The sequence below is a fragment of the Schistocerca serialis genome, chromosome 7 (genome assembly GCF_023864345.2).
Source record: "Schistocerca serialis cubense isolate TAMUIC-IGC-003099 chromosome 7, iqSchSeri2.2, whole genome shotgun sequence".
NCBI classification, from domain to species: domain Eukaryota; kingdom Metazoa; phylum Arthropoda; class Insecta; order Orthoptera; family Acrididae; genus Schistocerca; species Schistocerca serialis.
In genome coordinates, this window is record NC_064644.1 from 23,211,626 (window position 1) to 23,230,561 (window position 18,936).

General features: G+C 39.3%; 1 protein-coding gene across 1 annotated transcript in view; it reads right to left on the reverse strand.

Moving 5' to 3' along the window:
* Positions 1-18,936, reverse strand: part of LOC126412556 (T-complex protein 1 subunit gamma) — a 59,705-nt gene that overhangs the window by 809 nt on the left and 39,960 nt on the right. The window lies entirely within an intron of this gene.

The following is an 18,936-nucleotide window of genomic DNA, read 5'->3' on the forward strand; positions in this document are numbered from 1 at the left end:
AGTAATAAAGGCCTCTTACCCAATTCACTAGATTTTGAAAGAACACAGCATATCCACAATTTTGGTAAACATTTTTGGAATACAGTGACCAATTAATTGTTATATTTAGATTAAAGTTCAGTCTTGATCACGTTATGTCTGTTTTAATGAGTAACCGGTTTCGGCTTTTTCTATAAAACCATCATCAGACCTGTGAATAAATTTTAAGAAATACTAGATACCAATCCTTAAATGAATGAAAAAGTCTAATGATGTCAAAATTTTTAACAAAATAAAATAAAATTAGTTATACCCATTGGCTCCCTTGGGTTGGTAGGTGGAGCTCTCCTTGCTGCTGTGCAGTCAACTGATGGTTATGAGTGCTGAGCACGAGCTTAAATATGCAGAGGCTCCGCCTACTTCCTGTCACACCACTTCATAACTGCCAATCAGCGTTCATAATATGACGCCATCGTCAAAGTATAAAAGTAGGAAATACACTAATAACATAAAATTGATTCATTTAAATATCTGATTAACAGATAATAGTTGTGTCTACAACTTATTTATATTTTGGATAAAAACAGTGAATTACGATGTGTGATAGCTGTGCCCTCTATGGACAAGCTTAATATTATTACAGTGCCAGTTACATCAAAGATATAAAATCCTTGGCGTTGTGGTATATATCGATTATACCAAGTCGCCTACATCACAATTGCATCTTTGTTGGATGCTGCAGAATCGTCTTGTTTTAACTGTAGTTTTTTATGGCAATGTTCTTTATAGCATTAAGTTAGCAGCCAATAGTACGTTCCACATTATGTATATCTGAATAACTGATGAGACTGCTGATGCAGCATATTTTACATACATTGCTTTTGCCATGGGTATAACTAATCTTATATTTTTAAAAAACAAAAGAGTAGATGCTTTTATTATAAAATTTCGTCAAAAAGGTCGTAATAATATTTTTCGCGGAAATCTAATTGCTCATTGAGCAGCATTGATGATTTGGTTTTCAAATGAGCATATATCTCGATTTCTTCTAGGATATTCATAAGTAAGCCTTTATTTGCATAATGAAGAACTTGTAAATTCTGTTGTACTGTCCCCTCAGCATGATTATTGAATGTTATATGATGACCAAAAACAGACTTTGTTCGTGAGGTACCTGACGTATGTTCTTTGTACCTTACTGCAAAATTTCGACCTGTTTGGCCGATATATATTTTCTCACAGTCTCTACATTGGATCTTGTACACTCCTGATCTGGTAGATTTTCCATTATCTTTATTTACGGTATGTCTTAATTTTTGTTGTAAAGTATATATATCGGCCAAACAGGTCGAAATTTTGCAGTAAAGTACAAAGAACATACGTCAGGTACCTCACGAACAAAGTCTGTTTTTGGTCATCATATAACATTCAATAATCATGCTGAGGGGACAGTACAACAGAATTTACAAGTTCTTCATTATGCAAATAAAGGCTTACTTATGAATATCCTAGAAGAAATCGAGATATATGCTCATTTGAAAACCAAATCATCAATGCTGCTCAATGAGCAATTAGATTTCCGCGAAAAATATTATTACGACCTTTTTGACGAAATTTTATAATAAAAGCATCTATCCAAAATATAAATAAGTTGTAGACAACTATTATCTGTTAATCAGATATTTAAATGAATCAATTTTATGTTGTTAGTGTATTTCCTACTTTTATACTTTGACGATGGCGTCATATTATGAACGCTGATTGGCAGTTATGAAGTAGTGTGACAGGAAGTAGGCGGAGCCTCTGCATATTTAAGCTCGTGCTCAGCACTCATAACCATCAGTTGACTGCACAGCAGCAAGGAGAGCTCCACCTACCAACCCAAGGGAGCCAATGGTTATAACTAATTTTATTTTATTTTGTTAAAAATTTTGACATCATTAGACTTTTTCATTCATTTAAGGATTGGTATCTAGTATTTCTCAAAATTTATTCACAGGTCTGATGATGGTTTTATAGAAAAAGCCGAAACCGGTTACTCATTAAAACAGACATAACGTGATCAAGACTGAACTTTAATCTAAATGCAGCATATCCAGTTTGAAATATTTCAGAGGTTTTCTACCAGGGAGGGAGAAGCGTATGACTCACTGAGTTGTGGGGTAACATTGCGAGTTGTGTAATAAGTGGTTTCATTGGAGTGAATGTAATGGGAAAGTAGAGGGGCATCTAGCGAGACCCTCTACTGGAGCTGGAGCTGCACGAGATAGGAGACATAGTAGGAATAGAGTAATGGTGCAGCAAGGAGTGAAAATTTGTGCTCTTCAGGCACAGTTGAGGGAAGCTAGACAGGAACTGGGGTGGCTACAGAGGGCAAGAGTGGAAAAGTGGGAACTGGCAGGCAGCAGAATGGTCATTAGTAAGAGGATGCCCTACAACACTGATTTTGAATACTGAGAGTAGGTTTAGCCACCTATCAAATTCTTGTGGATAGGGGGAATCCAGTAGTTGCAGAAGCAGGTGAGATTCAGCCGACACCCAACATGATTAACAAGCATAAGTTATTAACAGAATACTGGGTGACTTTATTTAAAGATATTACAGATGAGGATTAGGTAACAACAGTGGGAGAAACTGGGAATAGTATTGTTGGTAGGGACTGAGCTTATACTATAGGCCATGCCTTGGACAGAGTAGTTACTCAAACACAGACCACTTAATGTTCACTTTTTACAACTTTTCCAGCATTACGATCAAGCCCGCCTTGATAATGTTGGGAGGAGAGTTCGTATGGGACTTTAAAGGGCACTGATGACTGCTGACAAGCCACATGTTTTGGTGGTGCAGATCAGAAGGTGCAGTAAGCTCATTTCATCAAAATGTTAGGGGAATAAAAGGTAAAGTGGATGAACTGTTAATACTTTGCGAGAAAAAATGCGACATGCAGTGTCTTTTAGTTACATATTATTCATATGTACACTCAGTTCTTAGCTATGGCATTCTTTTTTGGGGAACAAACACACAAAATATGAACACAATTTTCAAACTCCAGAAAAGAGCCATAAGAATAATAACCAAAAATAATAGTCGAGCTCATTGTAAAGATCTGTTTGAAACACTGGGGATTTTAACTGCTCCATGTGAATACGTTTACCAGTCAGTTGGACACACAAAAAATAACATTCGTAATTACTGCATAATCAGCTATGTCCATGACCATGCAACAAGAGATAGACTCAACTTACATTTACTAAGAAAAAATAAACATAAAACTCAAAACAGCATTTTCTACCAAGGAATAAAACTGAACAATAAATTACCAAAAGAGATTAAAGAAATTGCAAAATTACCACTATTTAAAATGGCAGCTAAAAAGTACCTTTTATGCAATACATTTTATACATTGAAGGATTACTTAGATAAAACAGTAGGTTTGATAAAAAATGTTATACAAATAATAATAATAATAATAATAATAATTCCCGTGGAGGCCCGGGAAAAGAATAGGCCTCCGGTATGTTCTGCCAGTCGTAAAAGGCGACGAAAAGAACAAACCACTAATAGGGCTAACCCCCCTTTTAGTGTGATTAGTTGGTTCAGGACAGAACTAAAGAAGCCTCGGACAAGTGCCGTCATGGTCGGGGACGACGCTTGAACCCTATGCCCGCCCACAATGGTAACGACACTGCTAGCCAACTGGAAAATGATTCAAATCCAAATAGAGGTGTTTTGCAGGATATGCTTCCTGCAACCACCCTAGAAGGAAAACAAAGACAGAGGATGAGAGGGTCAGATGAAGTTAATCGACACCTCATGTTCTGTTATTACCAAGCAACAAACCTAGGAACCAACACAACTGGATACAGATCACAAGTATACACAACATTTATTACCAGATACCCAGAATTAAAATTTTTAACAGAACAACGACTAGCGGATCAGATCCGTGTAATAATCAAAAATAACAGGATACCCCAGTCAGAATTAGAAAACATCAAACAACAAGTACAACAAATACTGGAACAAAATAATGTGCAATCAGAAGAAGAAGAAGAAGAAAATACAGTAATGGACTCAAACATCCCAGAGCAAACAAACAAAGAACAACACGCATCAATTAAACAGTCAGAGGAAAATGAAATCTTAAGACAGCCACCAGAACAAGCACAAATAGAACACGAAGTGACACACATGTTAGATATAGAAGAAAAATTTCAGCTGACATATATAGAATACAAAGACACAAATACAGACATTAGACCATTCTTGCATAAACAGCCAAATAACCCACAAGTCGAAACAACAATAAAAACTATCAACACAATCATACACAACAAAATAAATGAAAACACAACTATGGAAGAGTTACAACTACTGGTTTGTATAAGAGCACTCACTACACTAAATATACACACTAGGCAGAGATCAGAACCAACCAACACACAGAAGAAACCCACAAAACCAGCATGGCAACACAGGCTACAGATCAGAATAGAAAGACTGAGAAAAGACATCGGACAGCTAACACAATTTATAAGAAATGAAATGTCAGAAAAAAAACTGAAAAAGGTTAGGTAAAATCTCACAACAAGAAGTGATAGAGCAATTAGATGAAAAGAAGCAGAAATTACAAGCATTGGCCAAACGACTTAGAAGATACAAAAAAAGAGAAAATAGAAGGAAACAAAACCAAACATTCAACACAAACCAAAAGAAATTTTACCAGACAATAGATAACACACACATTAAAATAGACAATCCACCAAACATAACAGACATGGAACACTTCTGGAGCAACATATGATCAAACCCGGTACAACATAACAGGCATGCACGGTGGATACAAGCAGAAACAGATATGTACAAGATGATACCACAAATGCCTGAAGTGATAATTTTGCAACATGAAGTCACCCAAGCAATTAATTCTACTCACAATTGGAAAGCCCCTGGAAAAGATAAAATAGCAAATTTCTGGCTAAAGAAATTCACCTCAACACATGCACATCTAACTAAATTATTTAACAGTTACATTGCAGACCCATACACATTCCCTGATACACTTACACATGGAATAACTTATCTGAAACCTAAAGATCAAGCAGACACAGCAAACCCAGCTAAATATCGCCCCATAACATGCCTACCAACAATATACAAAATATTAACTTCAGTCATTACACAGAAATTAATGACACATACAACACAGAACAAAATTATAAATGAAGAACAAAAAGGCTGTTGCAAAGGAGCACGAGGATGTAAAGAGCAACTGATAATAGATGCAGAGGTGACATATCAAGCTAAAACGAAACAAAGGTCGCTACACTATGCATACATTGATTACCAAAAAGCTTTTGATAGTGTGCCCCACTCATGGTTACTACAAATATTGGAAATATACAAAGTAGATCCTAAATTGATACAGTTCCTAAACATATTAATGAAAAATTGGAAAACCACACTTAATATCCAAACAAATTCAAATAATATCACATCACAGCCAATACAGATTAAGTGTGGAATATACCAAGGAGACTCATTAAGTCCTTTCTGGTTCTGCCTTGCTCTGAACCCACTATCCAACATGCTAAATAATACAAATTATGGATACAATATTACTGGAACATACCCACACAAAATCACACATCTGCTATACATGGGTGATCTAAAACTACTGGCAGCAGCAAATCAACAACTCAACCAATTACTAAAGATAACAGAAGTATTCAGCAATGATATAAATATGGCTTTTGGAACAGACAAATGCAAGAAAAATAGCATAGTCAAGGGAAAACACACTAAACAAGAAGATTACATATTGGATAACCACAGCGACTGCATAGAAGCGATGGAAAAAACAGATGCCTATAAATATCTAGGATACACACAAAAATAGGAATAGATAATACAAATATTAAAGAAGAACTAAAAGAAAAATATAGACAAAGACTAACAAAAATACTGAAAACAGAATTGACAGCAAGAAACAAGACAAAAGCTATAAATACTTAAGCTATACCAATACTGACCTACTCATTTGGAGTAGTGAAATGGAGTAACACAGACCTAGAAGCACTCAATACACTTACACGATCACAATGCCACAAATATAGAATACATCACATACATTCAGCAACTGAAAGATTCACATTAAGCAGAAAGGAAGGAGGAAGGGGATTTATCGACATAAAAAAACCTACATTATGGACAATTTAAGAAAATTCTTTATAGAATGAGCAGAAACTAGCAAAATACACAAAGCAATCACTCATATAAATACATCGGCTACACCACTGCAATTTCATAACCACTTCTACAACCCTTTAGATCACATAACATCAACAGATACGAAGAAAGTAAATTGGAAAAAGAAAACACTACATGGCAAGCACCCGTATCATCTAACACAGCCACACATCGATCAAGACGCATCCAACACATGGCTAAGAAAAGGCAATATATACAGTGAGACGGAAGGATTCATGATTGCAATACAGGATCAAACAATAAACACCAGATATTACAGCAAGCATATTATTAAAGATCCCAATACCACAACAGATAAATGCAGACTTTGCAAACAACAAATAGAAACAGTAGATCACATCACAAGTGGATGTACAATACTAGCAAATACAGAATACCCCAGAAGACATGACAATGTAGCAAAAATAATACATCAACAACTTGCCATACAACATAAATTAATAAAACAACACATTCCAACATACAAGTATGCACCACAAAATGTACTGGAGAATGATGAATACAAATTATACTGGAACAGAACCATTATAACAGATAAAACAACACCACATAACAAACCTGACATCATACTCACCAATAAAAAGAAGAAATTAACACAACTAATCGAAATATCCATACCCAATACAACAAATATACAAAAGAAAACAGGAGAAAAATTGAAAAATACATCCAACTGGCTGAGGAAGCCAAGGACATGTGGCATGAGGATAAAGTTGACATTATACCAATTATACTATCAACTACAGGAGTCATACCACACAATATCCACCAGTACATATACACAATACAGCTACATCCAAACGTATACATACAACTACAGAAATCTGTAATTAGTGACACTTGTTCAATTACCCGAAAGTTCCTAAATGCAATGTAACATATACCGTACAGTTAAAAGGAAGTCACACTTGATCAAGGTTCGCGTCACCTTCCATTTTTAACCAGACATAACGTCTGAGACAAGAAAGAAATAATAATAATAATAATAATAATAATAATAAAACATCCAACATTCCACATAACACCTTCACATTTAATGTCTGCTTGTGTCTGTATGTGCGGATGGATGTGTGTGTGTGTGTGTGTGTGTGTGTGTGTGTGTGTGTGTGGGCGCGCGCGCTCGCGTATGTGTGCGAGTGTATGTGTGCGCGAGTGTATACCCCTTTTTTCCCCCTAAGGTAAGTCTTTCCGCTCCCGGGATTGGAATGACTCCTTACCCTCTCCCTTAAAACCCACATCCTTTCGTCTTTCCCTCTCCTTCCCTCTTTCCTGATGAGGCAACAGTTTGTTGTGAAAGCTTGAATTTCATGTGTATGTTTGTGTGTCTATCGACCTGCCAGCACTTTCATTCGGTAGGTCACATCATCTGTGTTTTTAGATAAACTTGTTAATACTTTGACATGACCTATCCCCTTCCCTGTTCCCACTCCAGCGCTACACAGCCTTCTATTCCACCAGTGTTCCCACAGCCTTTTAACTTCTCTCCTATCCCTCCCCTCCCCACAAAAGCCGCTTCCTCCTCACCACCACCAACATCACTCAGATTGCTTCTCCCATCATGCACTGCTGCTCATAGTCGTGGCCTCGGCAGTAAGAAACAGTGGGCATGTGTGCGTGAGAGTTGTGTTTGCGTGAATGGGTGTATAATTCAGAAGAGGGCCTTTTGGCTGAAAACTTGCTTGTTCAGAAGTCTTTTTATTATGCCTGTCTGGGACTCAACATCTCCACTATATGGTGAGTAGCAATCTGTCCTTTTCATAATTCTGTCACTATTCCATCCTGGATTTTCCATTGTTTGATTTATCCTTTCCATAATATTGGGGTTAGTTGTGAAAAGAAGATATGAGAAAATAGTTCTTGCGATACAGGCATTTGAAGCCAATCTCAAAGGGCAAACTTGGCAAGAAATCTGCAATACAAACAACCTGAATGACAAATGCAGGACATTTCTTCAAACTTTCATCATTTTCTTTGATAGTGTCTTCCCTTAAAAAATTTCAGCCTGATATGCAGTATTAATAAGCAATCCATCTGGATAACTAATGGCACTATCATGTAGGAAGAAATTACAATGAAACCCATATTTTATGTTTTTGTGGGGTCCAGACTTAAAAACTGTAAAACTGAGGAAAATGCAGAATCAAGGAAAATGTTAAAACACCCAAAATACCAGGAAAAACATATGTAATTGACATATATGATTAAAAATCTTAATCCTCACCAACTGCATAAAATCTGTGTAAGTGGAGGAATTAAATGTAAAATACAATATTTATATTGTATTGTCATTGTCATTTGTGGTCATAAATTTCATCAGTTCTTAAAAAATCAGAGATTTGTAACAGTAGGTAAAAGCTTGTAAAAAAATTGAAATTGGTATCTGAATACAAGGTAATCGAGCTATTTTCTGACATGCTACAACCACAAATTATTAAAACACACATTTTTGATATATCTTTCCTTTGTGTTCACCCACAAAAAAGCAAAAATTGATGAAAATGGTAAATTAAACCAAAAACTGTGAAGTACGTTGAAAGGCAACACAATCTAACATGTGGTGTTTTCCTTCTGTAGCCAACGGCATTTAACTGGGTCGAGTGGACTTCAAGCCACATACACAATAAGCTTGAAACATGTTTCCGGCTACTTGATGTGGACACTGTTTAGAAACACCTTTTGAAACAAGAACACACCTATTTGCAGCAGTGTCGGTAAAGATCAAAGGAAACAATGTTTCAGTTCAGCTGCTCACGGTGCAAGTGTTTTTATGTCACATTTCACACTGTGTAATCCGTTGTATCGAGTTGTTAGGTGTTTTGTTTCCTCCTCCTGTTTCCAGGGGCTGGGTGGAAATAATAATAATAATAATAATAATACTGGAACAGAGCCATTATAACAGATAAAACAACACCACATAACAAACCTGACATCATACTCACCAATAAAAAGAAGAAATTAACACAACTAATCGAAATATCCATACCCAATACAACAAATATACAGAAGAAAACAGTAGAAAAAATTGAAAAATACATCCAACTGGCTGAGGAAGTCAAGGACATGTGGCATCAGGATAAAGTTGACATTATACCAATTATACTATCAACTACAGGAGTCATACCACACAATATCCACCAGTACATATACACAATACAGCTACATCCAAACGTATATATACAACTACAGAAATCTGTAATTATTGATACATGTTCAATTATCCGAAAGTTCCTCAATGCAATGTAACATATACCGTACAGTTAAAAGGAAGTCACGCTTGATCATGGTCCACGTCACTTTCCATTTTTAACCAGACATAACGTCTGAGAAAGGAAAGAAGTAATAATAATAATTGCAATGGAAGAGGCAGCAGACTGTCGATTTATTATCACTGCACCAGGCTAATGGCTGCTTGTGGAATATATGAGGCAAGTAGTACAAGAACAGCAATGAAACAAGACACTCTGCAGACACTGTTGCTAAATTTGGTAGAATACTGAGAAAGACTGTGTAGAAGACAAAATAAGGTTAAACGTGAAATAAATACTCAGGGCTTTGGAATGAATTTCCCATAAACAAAAGACTAAGACCAGCAGCATATCTGGTGGCTTTCTTGAAATTTCTATCTGAGAAACGGCGACACCATATTTGCCAGAAATTCTAAATCGTTAGATGATATACAAGAGAAATTACGGAAACTTCATTCCATACTCAGTTCCCATATGTAGGCAAGTTTTTCCCACTAGTTGTTCTACAGAATGTTTTATCTCACCATAGATGACAACTGTATGCAAACCAACAAATTGATTTTGATTTCTTATAACAACTAATACTATTTCATCAGCCATTACCAACTATCATACAAACTCTCCATCAAAATATTGTAGCTTTAAAACCTATTCCAAAATTCTTTGATTAAGGCAGCCTTATTCTGTAAAACTACGAAACAATGAGAGATGCTTATGGCCTTCAGCTCCCAGGTCACAATAAATAAATAAATACAAAAAGAATGAATGCCTGACTGACTGATGCCTTTCATTGTGTTTGCATGAACCTTAGAGTATTAATAATGCAGCAACACAGATTATAGTTTCCTCACCTCTAGACATGATGTGGCTGACAATACAAAAACAATGCGACAAATAGTGTTGCACATGATGCAAATACACTGATAAATGTTTACTGCCAGTGTGCACAGAAAGAGAGACGAGAAACAAAGTTGGAAACACAGGCTTTTGCGAGCACTTGTGAACAACCACTGTGTGCATTTTGATTATTCATTTCTACATCTCTACATCTACATCCCTACTCCGCAAGCCACCTGGTGGTGTGTGGCAGAGTGTACCTTGAGTACCTCTATCGGTTCTCACGTCTATTCCAGTCTCGTATTATTCGTGGAAAGAAAGATTGTCGGTATGCCCCTATGTAGGCTCCAAGCTCTCTGATTTTATCCTCATCGTCTCTTTGTGAGATATACGTAGGAGGGAGCAACGTACTGCTTGACTCCTCAGTGAAGGTATGTTCTCGAAACTTCAACAAAAGCCCGTACCGAGCTACTGAGTGTCTCTCTTGCAGAGTCTTCCACTGGAGTTTATCTATCGTCTCCGTAACGCTTTCGCGATTACTAAATGATCCTGTAATGAAGCGCACTGTTCTCCGTTGGATCTTCTCTATCTCTTCTATCAACCCTATCTGGTACGGATCCCACACTGGTGAGCAGTATTCAAGCAGTGGGCAAACAAGTGCCTTCATAATGCGTGATGTATGTGTGCAGTATGTCATTTCAAAGCAACAGTGCATTGAAAGTACATCACAAATACGTCATCCTTATCAAATGTCAATTAATAAAGCATCAATGACGCATGGCTTTAAGAGAGAATGCACAATGCAAAATTATTCAACTGAGAAACTGTAGCATAATGGATAATGTCATGGTTAGTTGACTCCGAGGTTATAGGTTAACAAACTGCTGCATGCCAGTATTTTTATTTCAACTTAGCATTGTTATCACTTTTGTTATGATCGTAATAAAATATATCCTGCAATACTCAATGTTAAACATTTCTGCCTGGTTAGAGAATCAAGGATGAAATAAATATTTGCCTGTTTATTCCTGAATGTGTGGTGATTCTCAAGTGTGAGGTTAGACATAAAACCTGAGAAGATAGCTTACATTCCTGCGAGGGAAACTAGCAACAGTAAAATTAATATTGTTCCTTGTCACAAATACTTTGCTGTTCATTTCCAAATATGTGGCAATTTCCAAGTATGTGGTTAGGCAGAAACCTAAGAGGAAAGCTTAAATTACTTCAAGTGAAATGATGAGCAATAACATTCACATTCTTCCTTGTCCAAAATATTTAACACATTGCGCAACCACAAACATATTTCCCTAAAGAGTTCTTGCCACAACTGAGATTCTCCTAATCACTAACACATCCATAAACATCAACTTGGCACTATAGCAATGGACAAATCGTTCCTAGTCACCTACACAGCACCACCACGTTATGATTATGCCAGTTCCTGCTAAAAGTAGTGTGAAACGTTCTTGACCCATCGGGACAAAGTCAAGTGAGATGTCAAGTAAGAATGTATAATCGAGTAAATATTACTAGGAAGAAATGTAAAAACAAGGAATTTCAGCATTAATTTGATGAGTTTTTCACAGGTGCTACAAATTTCTGGTGTAGAATCGCGAAAAATGTAAAATCAGAGAATGTAAAATTAAAGTTCCACTCTAGCTGTATTATAATTTGGAAGATGGTCAGAGCCCGTAAGGGAATTTTAGTACGGACAATACTGCAAAGTGCCAAAGAACATTATCAGATGGGAAAAAGAGAGTGCATTACACCAATAGAACAGAAAAGTTCAGAGGAAAACAAACTATGTGGTCAATTGTGAGAGAGGTATCAGGGCATAATATGGGTGCTGAAGATACTACACCTTTCTTGTGTGAGAATGAAATGGTTTGTGATCCACCAGAGTTGTGCAAAATATTTAATAATCACTTCTTGTCAGTAATCAGGGAGTCGAATTGTAATTTTATTGGTACACATAAATATGCATGACTTCTAAAAGCTAGTGTTCCGAGATAAGTACATCACATGCAGCTATAGGAAAAAAATGAAGATGAAATTATTAGAGAGTAAAGTCTCACAAGAGTACGATGAAATTTCTGCTTGGATTATGAGGATCAGTGCACCATATGTTAGTTATGTGCTCAATCCCCTGTGCAATGTGTCTGCCATGTGCAGTCATCCTGACACATCAAAATATGCTTTGGTGTGAAATCACTTATAAAAAGGGTGAAGAGAGAAAGACAATTACATGCAAATTTGTTTGCTAACAGTGTTTTCAAAAGTTTTTGGGAATGCAATGTGTATGAGAGTTATGACTTCTCAGTACACATAATTTGCTGTCCAGGTTTGTAATTTGTCTTACAGAAAGGAGTCTCCACAGAAAACAGAATTTATTCTTTTATGCTTGAGGCATCAGCATGGCTAAACAGTAAACTGAGGGCAGTAGGTATTATCTTTGATTTAAAGAAATAATCTGATTGTGTGGACCAAGCAATACTTTTGTGCAAGTTAGAACATTGTGTCATCAAGGAAAAAGCCCAACATAGGTCATTTCATGTATGGAAAACAGAAAGCAGAAGATTGTAGTCAACTGTTAGTAAACAGAGATAAGGTTTGAATTTGACAGGTATTATTTCAAATGAGTTGTGCCAAAGGGTTCTGTTCTGGGTCTATTGTGCTTCTTCATGTATTATCAGTGATAAGCTACTAAACATGATACATGACTAAATTTCTTTATCACCTCTGCTGATGACAAGTATTCCTGTGAAACAAGGGGAACTTCATATAAATGATAATCATAATAAAGTAGTCAGTAAGTCAGTAAAAGAGCTTCTGAGAGTAGATTTAACTGTAAAAAGACAAAATTCACACATTTTCTGACACAGAACTCTTGTGAAAGTAAAGTTTTACTGTCAAAAGATGGCCAAACACTCACTTAAGTCAATCGCCTTAAATACTTAGAAGTTAGCGTAGCCAGAATGCATTCTTGGAAGTATCAAATTCAAGATCTTGTGCAGAAACTGAATGTTTCTATCTTTTAACTATTAGGATGATATTCACACGATCAAAGAGTCCAAGGGTGTACTGCCAGCTCATAAGTGTCCAACTTGCAAAGTATTTCAGAGATCACACATGACAAAATCATCAGGTGCACTGATGAACGGAGCTCCAGGGGACATGTGGACGACTCATACACCCCTCCCCCTCCCCCCCTCTACAGGGTGAAAAGCATTTAAACCGACAAACTCTGGGAGGTTTTAGGGGACATCAAAACAAATATTTTTCCCTAATGTCATTTTTACCTATGAGGAGTTCAAAATGGTTCAAATGGCTCTGAGCACTATGGGACTTAACATCTGAGGTCATCAGTCCCCTAAAACTTAGAACTACTTAAACCTAACCAACCTAAGGACATCACAGACATCCATGTTCAAGGCAGGATTCGAACCTGCAACCGCAGCGGTCACGCGGTTCCAGACTGAAGCACCTAGAACCGCTCGGCCACTCCGGTCAGCTCCTATGAGGAGTATTTAAACCGGCAGAGGAAAATTTCTCTGGTGGGAAATTAATTAAACCAACAAACACTTTTCCATTTTTGTATGACCAAGAGAGAACACATTAACACAACCCAATGTCAATTAGAGTAGATTTTCAAAAATGCCTCCATTGAGACATAAACAAAGGTTACACCGTCTGATCATGTTCTGTCTGACACGGGCAAAAACCCCAGGAGTAACCTGAATTGTTCCTGCCGCTGCTACTATTCAGGCAACCAGATCCTCTTCTGATGCAACAGGAGTTGCGTAAACAAGGTTGCGCATCTCTCCCCACACGAAAAAGTCCAGAGGGGACATATCTGGGGATCGAGCAGGCCATGGTACAGGACCACCTCTGCCAATCCACGTTTCTGGGAACCTTCAGTCCAGGAATCGATGCACACGACGACTGAAATGTGCCAGCGCTCCATCATGTTGGAACCACATGCGTTCTCTTATAGGGAGCGGGATGTCTTCCAGCAATTCTGGCAATGCTCTGGCGAGAAAATTGTAATAGTGCCTGCCATTTAATGGCCTAGGTAGCAGATACGGCCCAATTAAACAGTCCCCAACAACACCGACCCACACATTAACGGAGAACGGCACTTGATGAGTGCTAGTAATTGTCTCAAGTGGGTTATCCTCACTCCAAACATGCGAATTGTGCGTGTTGAAAACTCCATCACACCCGAACATTGCTTCATCGGTAAACAACACAGACGATGGAAATGTAGGCTGCATTTCACACTGTTCTAGGTACCACTGCGAAAACTGTGCTGTGGGTGGATTAGTCAATTGGTTCCAAGTTGTGGACACGCTATAAGTGAAATGGACGTAACAATTGCTCTCGAAGGACTGTTCTTATATTCGCCTGATTCGTCCCCATGTTACGTGCAATTGCACGAGCGCTGACTGAAGGATCCCGCTCCACATGCTGCAAGAAAGCTTCCTCAAATTGCAGAGTTCTTACCATATGACGGCGTCCCTGTCCAGGTAATCTGATTGGTCTCATGCAGACGTTGGTGCACAGCAGCAAAGGTCGTATGATGCGGGATATGGCGATTAGGATGTTGTTGTTGATAAACCCGCTGTGCAGCTCATCCGTTGTGGTGTGCTACGTAGTACGCACCAACCATATCAGTGTACTCACTCCAGGTGTATCATTCCATTAGTAAACAGAGAAACACACTACTACATTGGTGGACAGCAGTTACCTACAACTGAAGAGCGTAATACGTCCTCTAACAACTGAAGATAGTAATACGGCCTCCACCAGTCTAAATAATCCTCATAGGAAAAAATATTTCTTTTAATGTCCCCTACAACCTCCCAGAGTTTGTCGGTTTAAATACTTTTCACCCTGTAGACATTCCCTATAGAGTCCACACACAAGGACATGCATAGGTGGCCACAAAGATGGTGTCAGCTTCCGTGGTAATAAGGGTGTAGTTAACCAACCTGTTCTGTTCTCTAGAGCGTTGTGATAGCTGAGCGTTTTATTTTGGATCCAGTGCTGGTTCTCAAGCCTTGCTGAGATGGTAGCCTCATCCCTGGTTGATTATATTGTCTCTGGTGCAAAATACAATAGCCATGAATTATGATGGCCTCTCTAACAACACCATCCCAGTATTTTTAAGCCTGTGCTAAAAATCAGGGTATGTTTGTATTCCAACTCATGATTCTCACACAAACAGTGCTCTTCCACTGATGACTTCTTGTGATAAATTACTCAAGTGTGCTGTTCTCTGCGCTGGTCTTTGATGATGTGCAATGCTCATCCAATATCTATCTTGCCACATTGGCACGGAATCTGATATAACCTGGCCTTGCGCAAACTGAGGTCATCTTTAATGCTCCCCAATAATGCCCGTATTTTATTGGGTGGGCAAAATACAGGTTTTACTCACTGCTTTTATGTGCCAGTGTAGAGTATAGATGAGTTTCTAGTACTGCATTTCTCTGCACATGGTGGTGGCTGTTGTCTGCCTGCAAATACACAACAGTCTGTTATTTCTGATATATGCTGTGCTCTAGGTGCCATCAGCTCTTCTTTTGGCCATGATTTCTAGGGACGTTTGTCTTCCTTCTGCTTCAGTCTCCATAAGCCAAGCAGTTTGTTCCTTCCACGGGAACAGATGATGAATGTGTCATTCACATAACAGGAAATGTAAGTGGGTTTCCGTATGGGTGATGTCAGGGCTTCTTCCTCTCAAAGTCCTCTATATACAAATTTGCTGCGACAGGTGAGAGTGGGCTGCCCATTACGATTCCCTCCTTTTGTTAATAGTATTCTCCAATAAACAGTAAATACATGGATGTCAGGATATGTCTGAAAAGGTGTATGGCTTCCCATCAAATTTCTGAGGAATGAGTTCTATTTGTAATGGCACTCTTGGGGGCTCCCTGGTGAATAACAGAATGACATTAAACCTTGCCAAGATATCTACGTATGAAGTAGATGAAGTATGTTGATGTATTTTACAAAATACATAGCATTGCAGAAATGTGGGAACGTACCTATGTAAGGTCTTAGTTTTTTTGTCAGCTGGTTGGTTGGTTGATTTAAAGGGGGAGGGGTGGGGGGTGGGGGGGGGCAAAGGGACCAAACTGCTTTGTCATTGGTCCCTTGTTCCTACTACAACACAAGTCCACGAGGGATAGAATAAAATACCGCACAAAGCATGGAGAAAAGAAAACCATGAGAACTACAGGAGGGCAACAAACATTACAATGGGGAAAATAAGACAAAAAAAACCAAAGAGAGATGCAAGAAACATGTAGAAGGGATTAAAGCAAGAGGGCAGATGACTGTGGCTGGCTGATCACGAAAATAAAAAAGGATAAGCGAGCCACTCTGCAGCACATTAAAACCTCCAGCCTAAAAGCACTAGGGTAGAGAACACAGATTGACAAAGGACATGCGCCAAAACTTAGAACAAATGAAAGCCCCGCCCCCTCCCCCCACGTATAAAATGTAAAATAAAACTAAATCAGCAGATGGGGCACTGTCAGCTATAACTGGTGGTAATGTGTCAGGTAACTGATAATTCCATCGCACGGCAAATAAAGTAGGACAGTGCAACAGAATGTCGGCCACCATCAACCCGATGCCGGACCGACACTGTGGTGGGTCTTCATGGCGGAGGAGATAGCCAGGGGTCAGCCATACGTGGCCTATGCTGAGCCAGCAGAGGACCACGGAGTCCCTGTGAGAGGACTGCATGGAGGACTGCCATACATTCATGGTCTCCTTTATGGCACGCAGTTTATTGGGCATTCGTAGATTATGCCATACCATGTCCCAAATCCTAAAAACCTTGCGATGTCATACCGAGCGCAGGTCAGTTTCAGAGATGCCAATCTCTAGAAGCAGTTTCTGAGTAGCCTGCTTGGCCAGGCTGTCAGCAAGCTAATTTCCTGGGATTCTGACACATTCCAGCGTCTAAACAAACACCACTGAATGACCAGACCCGTTCCAGGGCATTGACTGACTCCTGGTTGGTCGCTACCAAAGGATGGCGAGAGTAGCACTGATCCATGGCTTGTAAGCTTCTCAAGGAGTCACTACAGACAAGGGAGGATTCACCAGAGCATAAACAGAATGCTCCAGAGCAATGACCACCAGCTCTGCAGCGAAAACACTGAAGAATGTGTCCAGTGTGAGCATAAGCAAAACCCACGTGACCCTCAACTATGAAGCCATTGGTGTAGACTACTTCAGAGCCCTGGGTTGCGTCAAGAATTGAAAGAAAGTACAGCGTAGAGCCTCAGGAGGAACCAAGTCCTTAGGATCATGCAAAAGGTCCAGCCAAAACTGTGGCCTAGGTGTAAATGAATGGACATGTAGGAGAGATGGTATACGCAAGGACTCCAGTTCAGACAGAAGGATCGGACACAAACAGTGATTGTAATCCCTGACCTGGGCCGCCGTCGCGGGAGATGAACCGCTGTGGTTGAGAAAAAGGAGATGGTAATTCGGATGCTCAAAAGAGCTATGAATGTGTGCAACATAACTGGCGAGCAACTGTTGGTGCCTGACCTTCAGCCTCCACCAGTAGGCTGATCACCAGACTCGTCCTAAAAGCTCCTGTCACTAGTCTAACTCCACAGTGATGTACTGGGTCTAGTAACTACTATGCTGACAGTGCTGCTGAACCATAAACCAGCCTCCCATAGTCAAGGCGGAACTGAACAACGGCTTTGTAGAGCTGCACCAGTGTAGAGTGATCTCGACCCCAACTGGTGTTGCTCAGGTAGCAGAGAGGTTTAAGGTGCTACCAGCACTTCCGTTTAAGCTGGCGAAGATGAGGAAGCGAAGTCAATTGGGTGTCAAAAACCAACCAGTCCTAAGAATCAATACGTCTCCACTGCAGTGAGTGTATCGTGGTAAATTTCTAGTTCCAGATGAACAGTACGGTGGCGACAGAAGTGCATAAGGCACGACTTCGTGGCGGAAAACTGGGAGCAGTGGATTAGAGCCCATGGCTGTGCCTTGTGAAGATCGGTGTGACCAGGAACTCGCATACACTTCACAGTAGCTCCATCGAGAGGGAGCAAGTGACACCTTTCCTGGACCGGTTGCATTAAGGGATGGATGGTGAACAGCACACAGAGGCTTTGAAGGGCACTGGGAATTGGAGCAGATGATGCAATTGAAAAGCCTGAGTCACCAGATGTGCTGTGTGGCCTGGTACTGGGTGAAGAGCTCTGCTGTAAATACTGAGCAGTGTTTCAGAAGCTGCTACTGAAAAATTTCAGTGCCAATGACGAAGGTACACCCGACACCACAGTCAGTCCGAGAACCAACATTGTAAACAAAGGTACTACTGCAAAGTTCCGTGCAAAGGTCGCGAAACTGAAGCTGTAGTTCTTTAAGAAGTGAATAGAAGGCCAAGGTGAATATAGACCACCGCAAGAAGCCAAGGTGGTGAAGGGTTCACAACCATTGGGAAAGTTGCAGGTAGCGGGGGGTAAGCTGCTGGAGCAAGAGACAACAGCGAACGCCAGGAGGTAATAGAGAAAAGGCACATGCACCATACTGGCGATCAATGGCGTCACTGGAGGAGGCACAG